A 13,194-nucleotide genomic window follows, 5' to 3' on the forward strand; every position below is an offset into this window, starting at 1 on the left:
AAATAAAACGACAGGCTTAAGCATTAACGTATCCATTAAATTTTAATGGTCTAACTATACCAATTACAAAACAGAGATTCTCAGAGTGGATTTAAACAATGATCTACTATATGCCATCTATAAGAAACTCACTTAAAATATAATGATCTAGGGAAGTTGAGTGTAAAAGGATGCAAACATTAATGAAAAGAAAGCCAGACTGGCTATATTAAAAGCAGGTAATGTAGATTTCAGAGCAAAGAACATCCTAGAGACAGAATCTTCATATGATCATATGCGGTGTGGTTCACGAAGAACACATAGCAATCCTAAACGTGTATGCACCAAACAACAGAGGTGCAAAATATGTGAAACAGAAACTGAGAGAACAGAAGGGAAAATAGACAAATCCATCATTATAGTTGGAGCCCGCAACACCCCTCTGTCAACAATTGATGGAACAACTAGATAGAAAATCACCAAGGATATAGAAAACTCAACAGCACCATCAACCAAAACAACCTGATGAAGGACGCTCTACCCAACAACAACAGAATACACATTCTTTCCCAGGGCGCACAGAACGTGTACCAAGATAGACCATATCCTGGGCCGAAAAATAAACCTCAACACATTTAAAAGAATTTAAATCATACAGGGTGTGTTCTCCAACCACAATGGAATCATACTAGAAATCTATAACAAAAAGATAACAGGAGAATTTTCAACACTTGGAGACAAAACAACACATTGCTAAATGGCCATGAGTCAAAGAAGAACTCTTGGGGAAGTAAAAAAATACATTACACTGAATGAAAATAAAGACATAGCATGTCAAAATTTGTGGGATACAATGCAGTGATGAGAAGGAAATTTATAATATTAAATGCGTACATTAGGAAAGAGAAAAAGTCTGAAATAACTAATCTAAGTTTATACCTTGAGAACTCAAAAAAAAAAAAAAAAAAAGGAGAGCAAAATAAACCCAAAGCAAAGCAGAAGGAAGTAAAAAATACAGGTAGCAATAGAAACTGAGAAACCAATAGAGAAGAGTCAGCGAAACAAAAAGGTGGTGTTTTGAAAAGATCAATCCATAAAATAGGCAAGCCTCTATCAAGCCTGAGAAAGAAAAAAAGGGAGAAAACACAAATTACCAACATCAGGAATAAAGTAAGGGATATCACTGCAGACCCTGCAGACATCAAATGGAGAATAAAGTAATAGTATAAACAACTCTACATGCCTAAATTTTACAACTTGGAGGAAACGGACCAATTTTTTAAAAAAGCACAGACTTCTACAACTCACCCAAAACTAAATTGATAATTGGAATAGTTCTAAACTATTAAGGATGCTGAATTAATAATAAAAAAGCTTTCCCCAAAGGAAATGTTCAGGCCCAGATGGTTTTACTGGAGAATTGTATTGAGAGACTTAACACCAATTCTATGCAATCTCTTCCAGAAAATAGAAGAGAAGGGAAGATGTCTTAATTCATTTTACAATGTTACCCTGATACCAAAACCAGACAAAAACACCACAGAAAAAAACCCTAAAGATTCATTTTCCTTGTGAATATAGACACAAAAATCCTTAACACAGTATTAACAGAAAATTCAGCAAAATATCAAAAGAATTATATACCATGACCAAGTGGGATTTATTGCAGAGATGTGAAGCTAGTTCAGTATTTTTTAAAAAAATCAATGTTATTTACCATATTAATGGCTAAAGAAGAAAAATCACATGATTACATCATCAATTTAGAAAAAACATTTGACAAAATTAAATCTATTCATAATAAAAACTTAAAAAGTAGGAATACAGAGGAGCTTCAAATTCATAGACCATCTACAAAATACCTACGGCTACCCTTGTACACAGTTATGAAAAAATGAACACTCTCTCCCTAAGATCAGGAACAAGACAGGATGTCTGCTCTCACTACTCTTATTCAACATAATGCCAGAAGTTTTAGCCCATACAAGAAGAAAAGAAAAGGAAATAAAAGACAAACATATCATAAATAAAATGGCCCCTATTTGAAGATGCCATGATTATCTGCATAAAAAATTCCTAGAAATAAAAACTTTGTTCAGAAAAATTGTAGGATACAAGATAATGTACCAAAGTCAATGGTATTTCTATATACCTAAAATTAACTCATGGACACTAAAATTCAAAAAATAATACCATTAACAATTACTTTGAAAAGGAGAGCAATAGAAGACTACAAAATGCTGATAAAAGAAACCAAAGCTGAAAGAAATAAAAGCAGATCTAAATAAATGGAGAGGCATACTCAACATAGCAGAGATGTCAATTCTCTTAAAGACTGGTTTAACATAATTCCTACCAAAATTGAAGTAGGTATTTTATAGATATATAAGATCATTATATGATTACCCAATGCATATACCCAGTTTCAAGACTTTCGTAGCTACTGTAATCAAGATTATAAAATATTGGTAGAGGAGTAGACACATAAATCAAGGGAACAGAATAGGGAACCCAGAAGTAGACTCAGAAAATATGCTTAACTAAATATTTTATTGTATTTTTATTGAGGTGAAATTCATATAACACAAAATTAACCATTTTAAAGTGAACAAATCAGTGGCATTTAGTACATTTACAATGTTGTACAAATACCACCTCTATTTAACCCAAAAACATTTCCATCATTCCAAAATAAACTCCATAACCATTAATAAGTTACTCCTCAATCCTCTCTCCAACCACCAATTTGCTTCCTATGATTTACCCATTCTTAGTATTTCATATAAGTGGAATCATACGATATGCGACCTTTTGTGTCTGGCTTCTTTCACTTAACATATTGTTTTATCCATGTTGTCACATGTATCAGTGCTTCATTCCTTTCTATGGTGGAATAATATTTCATTGTATCTGTTTACCATAATTTGCTTATCCATCCATCCATTGATGGACATTTGTGTAGTTTCTACCTTTTGGCTTTTGTCAGTAGTGTTGCTATAACATTTGTGTGCAAATCTTTGAGAGCTTGTTTTCAATTTTTTGGAGCATATAACTAGGACTAGAATTGCTGGGTCATATGGTCATTCAATGTTTAACTTTTTGAAGAACAACTACACTTTTTTCCACAGCAGCTAAACCTTTTTACATTCTCACCAGCAATGTATGAAGTTTCCAATTAGCCAGGTTCTTGCCAAAACTTGTTATTCTTCTTTTTTCAAAAAATATTTTTGTAGTCATTGTAGTGGGTATGAAGTGGTATTTCATTGTGGTTCTGATTTGCATTTCCCTAATGACTAAGAATATTGAGCATCTTTTTATGTACTTTTGGGCCATTTGTAATATCTTCTCTGGAGAGATGTCTATTCAAGTCCTTTCTGTATTTTAAATATTAGGTTGTTTGTCTTTGTTGTTGAGTTGTAAGAGTTATTTATATATTCAGGATATTAATCCCTTATCAGATATAAGATATGCAAATATTGTCTTCTATTCTGTAGGTGGTCTTTCCATTGTCTTGATAATGTCTTGCATTAAATGCATAACAATGTTAAATTTTTATAAAATCCAATTTATTTATTTTTTGTTGTTGTTCATGCTTTTGGTGTCGTATCTAAGAATCCATTGCCAAGCCAAGGTCATGAAAGTTTACCCCTGTGTTTTCTTCTACGATTTTATAGTTTCTATCTTACATTTAGGTTGTCGATATCAGTTTTGAGTTAATTTTTATAAATGGTGTGAGATAGGAGTCCAAATTAATTATTTTACATGTGGATATGGAGTTGAGGCAGTACTATTTGTTCAAGAGGTAATTCTTTCTGCAGTGAACAGTCATGGGCTCTTTGCAAATCATTTGGCCATAGAAGTATATTTCTGGACTCTCAGTTCTCTTCCATTGGTCTGTATGTCTGTCCTTATTCCAGAACCACACTGTTTTGATTACTGTAGTTTTGTGGTAAATTTTGAGATCAGGAAGTGTGAATCTTCAACTTTGCTCTCCTTTTTTAGACTGTTTTGGTTTTTTAGGTTTTTTGCAGTTCCTGCCAAACTGATTTTTGACAAAGGTGCAAAGGAATTCAATGGAGTAAAGGTAGCCTTTTCAAAAAAAATGATGTGGGGTAATTAGATATTCTAAGGAAAAAAGTGAACCTTAATCTAAGTCTCAAACCGTGTACAAAAATTCACTCAAAAGAGGTGACAGATTTAAATGTAAAATGTAAAACTCTTAAGCTTTTATTTCAAAAAATCTTTGGGTTCTTGGATTTAGGTTTGACATCAAAAGTAAGATCTGTAAAAAGAAAAATGGATAAATTTGACTACATGAAAATTAAAAACTTTCGTTCTGGAAGAGACCCTATTAAGAGGATGCAAAGCGACAGACTGAAGGAAAATATTTGCAAACCACATACCCACAAAGGACTACTATCTAGAATGTATAAAGAATTCTCAAAACTCAACAGCAGAAAAAAATGAACATATAAAAAAGAAACCCCAAGCAATCCAAGTAGGAAATGGCCAAAAGACATGAAGAGGCATTTCACCAAAGAGACTATACAGATCAGAAATAAGCACATGAAAAGATGTTCAACATCATTAGCCATTAGGAAAATGCAAATTAAAGTCACAATGAGATATCACCACACACCTGTCAGAACCACTGCAGTAAAAAATAGTGACGCCAGCGAATGCAGGCAAGGATGCGGAGAAAGAGAATCGCTCATGCATCGTTGGTGGGAATGTCAGGTGGTACGGACATCCTGAAAAATGGTTTGGCTGTTTCTTGAGAAACTAAACATGTGACCCTCATACAAACCAGAAATTGCACTCACGGGTATTTATGCTAGAGAAGTGAAATTTTACGTTATTAAAAAAAAAACCTGTACAGAAATGTTTACAGCAACTTAATTTTAAGAGCTCCAAATGGAAACAAGCCGGGTGGTTTAACCAGTGAGGTTCTTGCATACCATGGAATACCACCTGGTAACACAAAAGAAGAAACCACTGACAAGGGAAACAACTTGAACAAGTCTTGAGGTAATTTTGCTGAGTGGAAAAAGCCCATCCCCAAGGACTCCATAGTGTATGATCCCCTTTGATAGAGCATTGTCGAGATGACGACACTACAGAAATGAGAACAGGTTCGTGATCACCAGGGGTTACGGATGAGGAGGGAGGGGCAGAGGGATGGAAGATAAGTGGTGGCTATGAAAGGGCCACAGGAGGGATCCTTGCGGTGAACAAAGGGTTCTGTACCTTGACTACATCAATGTCAGTGTTCTGGCTATGATGATAGTTTTACGAGATGTCGTCACTGGAGGACACTGGGTAAGTGGTACCCATGATTGCTCCGGTATTTCTTACAACTCTGTGTGAAATCTCTAATGATTTCAGAATGAAAGGTTTAATTAAAAATCAGTAAGTGATACATTATTTCATATTTCTTTCACGTTTGTAAGAGAAGGCAGCGAGCCTGTTGGTGTGAACAAGTGAGCACACACAGCGGGTAGGTAGGGTTCAAATGAGGACGCTCACGGCTCTGTCGCTCCCTTTATTTCTTGGCTACACAGCCCTGACTGCAAGAATGGTTGAGACTGTTATATTTTAAATTGTTTTTCTTCTTAGACATATGTTTGATTTATGCTCATAATAGATTGTGCTTAAAGACTAGAAACATAAGGAACCTGATAATGAAATACAAGATAATTAAGAGCAAAAAATGGGAAGACTACAATCTTACTTCAAAATTACCTTCACCAATCTGTAAATCACATTCATCTGATAAAAACCCTTCTATGGAACATCAAGATGTCTCAGTACTTCAAAAACAGTGTTAAGGAGAGAAAATAGAGTGACAATTATGTCCAATTTGGCTTTTCATTTATTGAGAATAAAGGCTCTATCCACACCCACAATGTGCTATTTGCAGAGTGCTTGCAAATAGCGGCCTGAAATCTTTCCCCTCCTGTCATTTATAAACAAAACATGGAAATTATAAAAATAAAACCATAGTTTTTTTTAAGCATAAAATTCCAGAATTTCAGGCATTGATTCTTAGAAACCAGTTTTTGCCTCTACTTGATGTTATATTATGGAGTGAAATCCCGAAGTATTTTTTAGTATATGTTCAGTCCCCAAACCAGAGATAACATATCATTTTTTAACACATTTATCTGAAAATTATATTTTCTCTTATATAATTTAATAAAAATTAAACATTGTGCGTTCACTGTTAAATGATATAAAGCATAATTTTTTGTAATGACTATTATGAATATTAGAATGATCACGTAAAATAGACTTCAGAATGCAATATTTAATATCATGCTCTTATTTAAGATTTCAGATCATTCACTCATCACAGACCACACAAAAATGGCAAAACCAGTTTAAAATTTTTTGAGGATGGTCATAGTGAGAAGTGTCTGCGAGTCACGTCTGGCTAGGCAGTGGTGACTGACGTGTGTGAACGCATTTGTCAGCTTTAAAGCATCCTGTACACGTCACCTGTTATGTGTCCACTGCCTTTTATCTCAGGCCATTAGGAAATGGAGGGGCCTGCTTGATTAAATGTTCTCCATAAATGAAAATTCTCTCCATGTGAGCACTGGATTAGAGTCCAGGGACTTCAACCTTTGACTAGCCTGGGGTCCTTAGACAAATAAAGTGGGATGATGACAGTATTAATCTTTCATGTTGAGTGTCTAGAGGCAGTCACATAATGGATCAGGCTTTTATTTACATTTGGGCTTCTTTCTCATTTGCCATGTTTTCTACTTCAAGGAAGAAAAAATCTAAGCCCAACTGACATAAGTTATGAGGAAAATAAGAACCCGAGATAGGGCCGCTTCAGAAGCAGCTATTTCAGCAGCTCAATGGCAGCTGTGAGGTCTTAGCTTCTTTCCCTGTTCTGCCATCTTTCATGGGTCAACCTGGCTGCTCTTCAGGTCACAAGATGGCAACTGTGTGTCTACGGGACCCTTGTAGTTAATAGTAGCATCGAGTGGGAAAAGAGGCACTGTCTCTTCCTGTGCATCTTTTTAAAAAATTTTTTTTAAAGATTTATTTATTTTAGAGAAAGAGTACGTGCACATGCGGGTGAGGGGAGGAGCAGAGGGAGACAATCTTCAAGCATACTCCCCACTGAGTGCAGAGCTGGACAGGGGCCTCAGTTCCATGACCCTTGAGATCATGACCTGAGCTAAAGCCAAGAGTTGGATGCCTAACCTACTGAGCCACCCAGACCCCTCTCCCCGCTTGCCCTCTGCCCCCATCCCTGCTCCCCTGTGCATCTCTTATCCCCCCAGCTGACTTTCCCTTACCTGTCCTTGGCCAGACTGGGCTCCCTGCTCTCCCCTTAGTCAGTTCCTGGCAAAGAGAACGGGAGCCCTGCTCTTGGCTTAGTGCATGCTTCACAGAATTGACATTCTATAGGCAGAGAAGGGAGAAAGACTATGCGTTGGGTTTTGATATGACAAGGGATCAGGATGAGGACAATTAAGGAAATACACCAACAGATTCAGAACAGAAGGTTCTCTAGGCACCTGTTTGTGGGACGTGTATTTTGAGACATGTATTAGCTGCCACAGACATATACTCCGTGTGTAAGTGACACAGAATTGCATGGTGATTATGAGCGCAGGCTCCGAGTCAAATCCTAGCTCTGCCATTTGCGAGACAAACTGCCTTGGATAAATTGCGTGACTTCTCTGAGCTTCACTTATCAAATGGGGGCCTTATGGTGCTAAGAGAATTAGGTGATACAATCCATACAAAGGGTTAGGCCCAGTGCCCATTGCGTAGTTAGCAATCAATAAAGGTAAGGTGCTGGTGTGGTGCCAGCGAGGAGAACGAGCTAACCACGGCTTTCCTTGCAACAGCTGAACAGCTGCTAACTGCCTTCACTCCACCAGGCACTCTGCCCTCCGCCCAGTCTGCTCTCCATACAGCAGCCAGAGGGATGTTCAAAACGTACAGTAGATCATGTCATTCTCTGGCTCAAAACCCTCCAGTGGCCCCCGTTACACGTCAGATCAGATCTGAAGTCCTTGTTTATCAGGGCGTCCAGGGCCTAAGTGGTCTGCCCTGGCCACCTCCCCGCCTTCTTCCACAGCTGTCCTCCTGGTCCCTCTGCTTAGCGACGTCGGCCTCACTCACATCCAGTCAGGTCTTCACACCTGCTGCGCCTTCTGCCTGCATGTTCTCCCCACCAGATCTTGTCATATCTCGTCCCCTCATTTCTTCACGTCTCGGCTCTCAATGCCTCGTCATCTTCAGAGGGAACTTTTCAGCTGCCCTCTTGGAAAGAGTCACCAGTCTTGCTTCCTTCCTCTGTATTCTCTAGAAAACAGAGCCCAAGGCCAAAGCATTACATCTCAGTGAGGAGAAGTCCAATTCCAGGAAGTAGGAATGAGGAAGAAGAAAGAGCAGATATGGCAGGGCTTGGTCTCCGGGGCTGTCCTCACACAGGACCCAGGGAATACTACACCTCAGTACAGACCATCCAGGGAAGGAAGGGAGACTTTACCTGCTGGCTTCCTCCGGTACCCCAGCTCCTGCTGGTCACATCCTCCCCTCGGTCATGCCCTCCCCCACCCTTTTGTGTTGTGTGGAGCAGCTCCCCCAGGCAGCCTTTGGGGAAGCCAGAGCCCCAGGGGCCTAGTCTGACCACTGCACAGGCATGGATGGAGGCCAGTGTCTGCATGTCAGATGGTGCCATGTGCAGGGGGGCTTCTTGGTTTGAGGTGGTGGCAGTAACAGCAGAGGGATGTGTCTCTAAGGCTGTGGGAATAGCTCAGGGGCCAGGAAGCAGGACAAGTGGGGTTGAGGGTAGGGGCAGAGTGGAGGGAGTGGGGGTGGGGGCAGAGAGGTCAGTGTGGCTCCTCAGATTTGGGGTGCTATATAGGCTAAGTCCAGTACCAGCTCACAGATCCTCGTCTGGCTTAGGGCTCTTCAGGATACTCAAGATGACCCCCCACAGTATTGCTTACGCATCTGAATGGAGCATGTATTCACAGGAATGGAGTGTCCATAAGGTAAGCACTCGTCTTTTTGAATGATCTTTTTTTTTTTTTTTGATTGGCATGTTATTTACTGCTGTCTTTTGATGAGCTGGAAAACAGGGTCATGGCAAAAATCTGTGAGTCTGAATAAATAAGGTTGAGTGAAGGAGATTGGTCCCTCTCTTTGCCCTCCTTCTCCTCCTATTGTCCCATTTCATCTCTGTCCCCTGTGCCCTGTAGGAGGTGGTCCTTTGTGGCTTGGAGGCCTGGCCTGGTCAGCCCACATTCTCCCTGTGCACACGGAATTCCACGAGTGACTCAGCTTCCTTTCCTCCTACTTGGTGGCCTTCCTTAAGCCCCTTCTAGCCTCAAGCCTAGGCCCCGGGAGCCGGATGGGACTTCTGTCTCGGGATTAATACCACCATGAAAGGTTTTGTTTTTTACGCCCTTCACTTTTACCCATTCACTATTCCCTCCCCCTCACTGTAGCTTTTCATTCATCCGAGTTTCTTAATTAAAATCCTCATTCTTTAGAGCTTCGTCATTGCCTTGAAAAATTTCCCAAATCACACTTACCTCTTGAAAGAATACCTTATTAATCTCCATGCTGGCTACTTTTCTCTCTAAATCAAAGTTAAACAATCATTTCTAAGTGTGATTTTAGGTCTAGAATTTTGAATTTATTGCCTCCATTCCCTTAATTTCTCGATGACTAAGTGGACCATGATTTAAGAAATCTTGGAGAAACCCTTAACATCATAGCTCTTTTTAGATCGGAGTGGCCCTCACTTCCATAAATCCTAGCAAAATAAAGGCATGGGCTTGCAGAATTGAAAATGGCCTCAGAAGCTTATTTAATATGACCACCTCCCACCCCGCCCACCTCCACGTCCCACTTGAGACATGAAACAAGGCCTGGAAAGGCTCAGCCTTTCAAAGTGTAGCAGAGGCAAGAGAGGGACCCGGTCCTCATGCTTGCCTGTCTGGGGCTCTCCAAAAATCTAGGCTGGTTCTTTGGTTGCCTGCATGGTTTTGTTCGAAGATTTTATAAGACATTTTTTGGACAGGCATCAGAATGTTCAATTATGCAAGACCAGGAAGACCCTTTCCTGCCTTCTCCTACCTTCTCACATGCCCTTCTAGTCTGGCTGCTAACAGGTGTTTCTGGGCACTGTCTGACCAGTCCAGGGAGACCTGACCCATAGCTAGTGACAGGGGAACTTGTGGTTGAATCTGGAGGAGGTGTCCTGCTTCTTCCCGATCCCATGGCTCTGTAGTCTTTCTGTGTGACCCGATGTGCCGCTGTGTGCTGAAATGACCTGTAGGAGACCCATTGTTTGGCTGCAGTTTTTGATCATATTGTTGTGCTTCGGGTAAGAATAGAAATAGAAGAACGTTTTAAAACTGGTAAAGTAAATATCTATAGGAGATTTTTTGAATTTCCTGATCTTGCAAAAATACAGCACTCACTTCCTTTTGCGTGTCTCTGAATCTGTCTCGAGAAATCGCTCTCCAATCCCCTACACTGGGGGTTGGAGGCAGTCATCTGAACGTATGTTTCCTTCTAACTTCCCCCTTCCAAACTTGCCGAATTATATGAATTTGAAACTTAACCCTCCCCCCCTTTTTTGGCCAAGCACCCAGTTGGCTACTGAGAAGCATCAATATCCTTGCAAATTCTGAAACAGGGTTGCAAACAAATTCTTTGTGTGGGACGTAGCCTATTTTCCATGTTGGGGGAGTATTATTAAACCAAGAATTGCCCTGAGAGGTCAAAGCACAGAGCAATTCAGAGAGGTGTCAAGGTCCGCTGGCGTCTGATGCCGCTCTTCTGAGGCTTGTTTTATTTCGTCATTCACATTTCACCTTTTTTATTCCAAGGTGACTTTAATTCCACGCTTATTTTATGCACAGTAGTCACAATAGCTCACTTCAGATGTTAGCACTATCTCCAAGGGATATTCTGTACATCTGGTTTGTAGCAGCTATATTCCCCCTTTCTTCGGGAAGCAAAGGAAGTCTGTGGAAGTCCAGTCCCTGTTTGCTAGACTAAACAGAGCTATTTCAGAGCTTGGTCAATCTACAGACCTTGGCTTACATATGACCCGGAGTTATTAAAAAGACACACTCCAAGGCCTGCGTTGGTTATGTAATGGGGCCACTAGGCTGACTCAGGGACTTTGTGCTCAGAGATGAGAACAGAAATCTGCTTTTCCAAACACCTCAAAGTGTGGGAGGGGAGCTAAACCCAGTCTCTGAGCTGTGGGGCTCCATCTTGTCCACGGACTTAGAATTAAATTTCAGAGGGAGACATAGCATATTTCCAAATTCCCCTGCTTCCTTTTATGTCTGGTCCTTCTTCTCTTTCTCCCAGGATGGAAAGTGCCATCCTTTCCCCAGTCCAGCTGCAGAGAATCTGGCCTCAAGCCAGCCTTGGGGTTCAGTCACGGATGGCCTTGGCAAAGATTCATGGTCAAATATGAGAGAGCATCATTGCTGCCAAGGCCCTAGGGCACTGAGGATGGAATGGCTTTTGTCCTTCTGAGCCCACATCACAGTTTCCACATGGGAAGTCACAGCGATGGAGACCTGGAAGTCACCCAGGTCTCATGCACTCCCCTTTTTGCAGATGGGGAAACTAATACGTATAGCAGAGATATGACTGGCCTAGGTTATAGACTAGGCAGTGGTAGAGGGACAGCTGGATCCCAGACGGAAACCTGTGTGAGGGTAAGGACGATGCTGGTCCAGCCACTGCTGTCTTCCCAGCAACTAGCACAGTGCCCAGTAAATATCTGTTGAAGGAAAGAGCAAACATAATACCTTTCCTCCATGCCAGCATTTTATTCTTCCTCTTCTCTTGATATTTAACTAAACTTGTTCCTAGAAAATCCCCTCTGTCCCCTCCTCCAGGCCAAAGGAGATCACAGGGGCATGGACAAGACACTGTCCCACTACACCAGCCAGTTACCTGGTGCCCACGCAGAGCAGGGGGCAGTCCCCCAGAAAGCCTCCTGCCTGTCAGTGACTACCAGCCTGGCCTAGCTAGGATCTCACTCCTAAATCTGATGCCAGACTTGGGCTACAGATAGACCACTGGTGTGTTAGGGGGGAGTGCTTGTTGTTACAAAGATGTTTACAGTTTATTTGGGCACCAAGACTGATCTCTAGGTCAACTAATGAAAGCAAATGACAACTGGGTTGGGGAGGGTCTCCAAAAGTTCTGGATGTTGAATAGGGATCCAGAAAGGTTTGAGAGCCCCAAGCTTGGGAATGAAGTCAGGACAGTGAAAATGTCTCGTTGGAAGGGAGAATAGGGGACTCTCTTGTCACAGCTTAGCCAGGCCAAGACAACATCACCTGGGACTGCCCTTGTATGCCCAGGGTTTTGTAAGATTCTGCAGTTGGGAGAGGGCAGAGTCAGAAGAGAGATAAAAAACTTTGCTCTTTCGCCGGTTGTTGGCTCTCAGCGAGGGGTAGTGTCACTTAACCTCCAGGGGCACGCGGACCGGCGAGGTGTACTGGCCCTGGCCCACCGAGGCTCTACAGCTATGGCGGCTGATTAAGACCACTTGTGCATCTTGAGAGCAGAGGCTGGGGAACCCGGCCCAGCAAGGAGCCGGAGGGGAGAGAAGGGGTGTGTTGGGGAGTGGAAGGGGGGTGTTGCCCGCAGATCTCTACGGGAGCCAGGGGAAGAAGCGCACCGTTTTCAGCTGCGGGTGCAGCGGTAGCCCTGGAGCGCTGGGAGTCCTCGCGCTCCGCGTGCGCGCCCGGCTGCTCCGCGCACCTGCCGCGGGCCCCGCGCGGGTCTGAGCGGCGGGCGGGCGGGCCGCGCGCACAGGTGGCGGCGATTGGGCAGGCGGGGCCCGGAGGGTGACGTCACGAGCTCCGGTCCCGGCGGCAGAAATAGGGCAGCCGCGGCGGCGGTGGTACGGCAGCGGCGGCTCACGGAGCTGGAGCCGAGAGAGCCTCCAGCGCGTCCGGGACCCGCCGACAGCCAGAGAGACCGACCGAAGGGCGCGGGGCCGGGTCGCCGCCACCGCCACCGCCGCCACGGGCGCTCCCGTCCGCCGGCGTCCGGCCACCTGGTCTTCCCTCGGCCCCGGCCACCTCAGGTACGCGGGCGCGGGGAGGGTGCCAAGCCGCCGCCGCCACCAGCCGGTCCTGCTGCGCCCCGCTGGGGTCCCGGCGCCCGCAGCGCCGCGTCTCCCTGCAGGGCCCG

The 13,194-nt window shown here is 42.9% G+C and overlaps 1 protein-coding gene across 3 annotated transcripts in view; it reads left to right on the forward strand.

Annotated features, from left to right (window-relative positions):
* FSTL4 (follistatin like 4) overlaps nucleotides 1–13,194 on the forward strand; it is a 531,228-nt gene that overhangs the window by 136,265 nt on the left and 381,769 nt on the right. Inside the window, exon 2 of one of the 3 annotated variants that reach the window (XM_087862278.1) lies at nucleotides 8,917–9,005. The exons of 1 other annotated variant lie outside the window; for it this stretch is intronic. The gene's annotated coding sequence lies outside the window, so the exon portion shown is untranslated. Of the gene's footprint in view, nucleotides 1–8,916; nucleotides 9,006–12,872; nucleotides 13,088–13,194 lie in introns of those variants that run through there. One more of the 3 variants, XM_087862280.1, reaches the window with a different exon arrangement.

This window comes from Ursus americanus, chromosome 5, assembly GCF_024610735.1.
Source record: "Ursus americanus isolate L20-20 chromosome 5, mUrsAme1.1.p, whole genome shotgun sequence".
NCBI lineage: Eukaryota > Metazoa > Chordata > Mammalia > Carnivora > Ursidae > Ursus > Ursus americanus.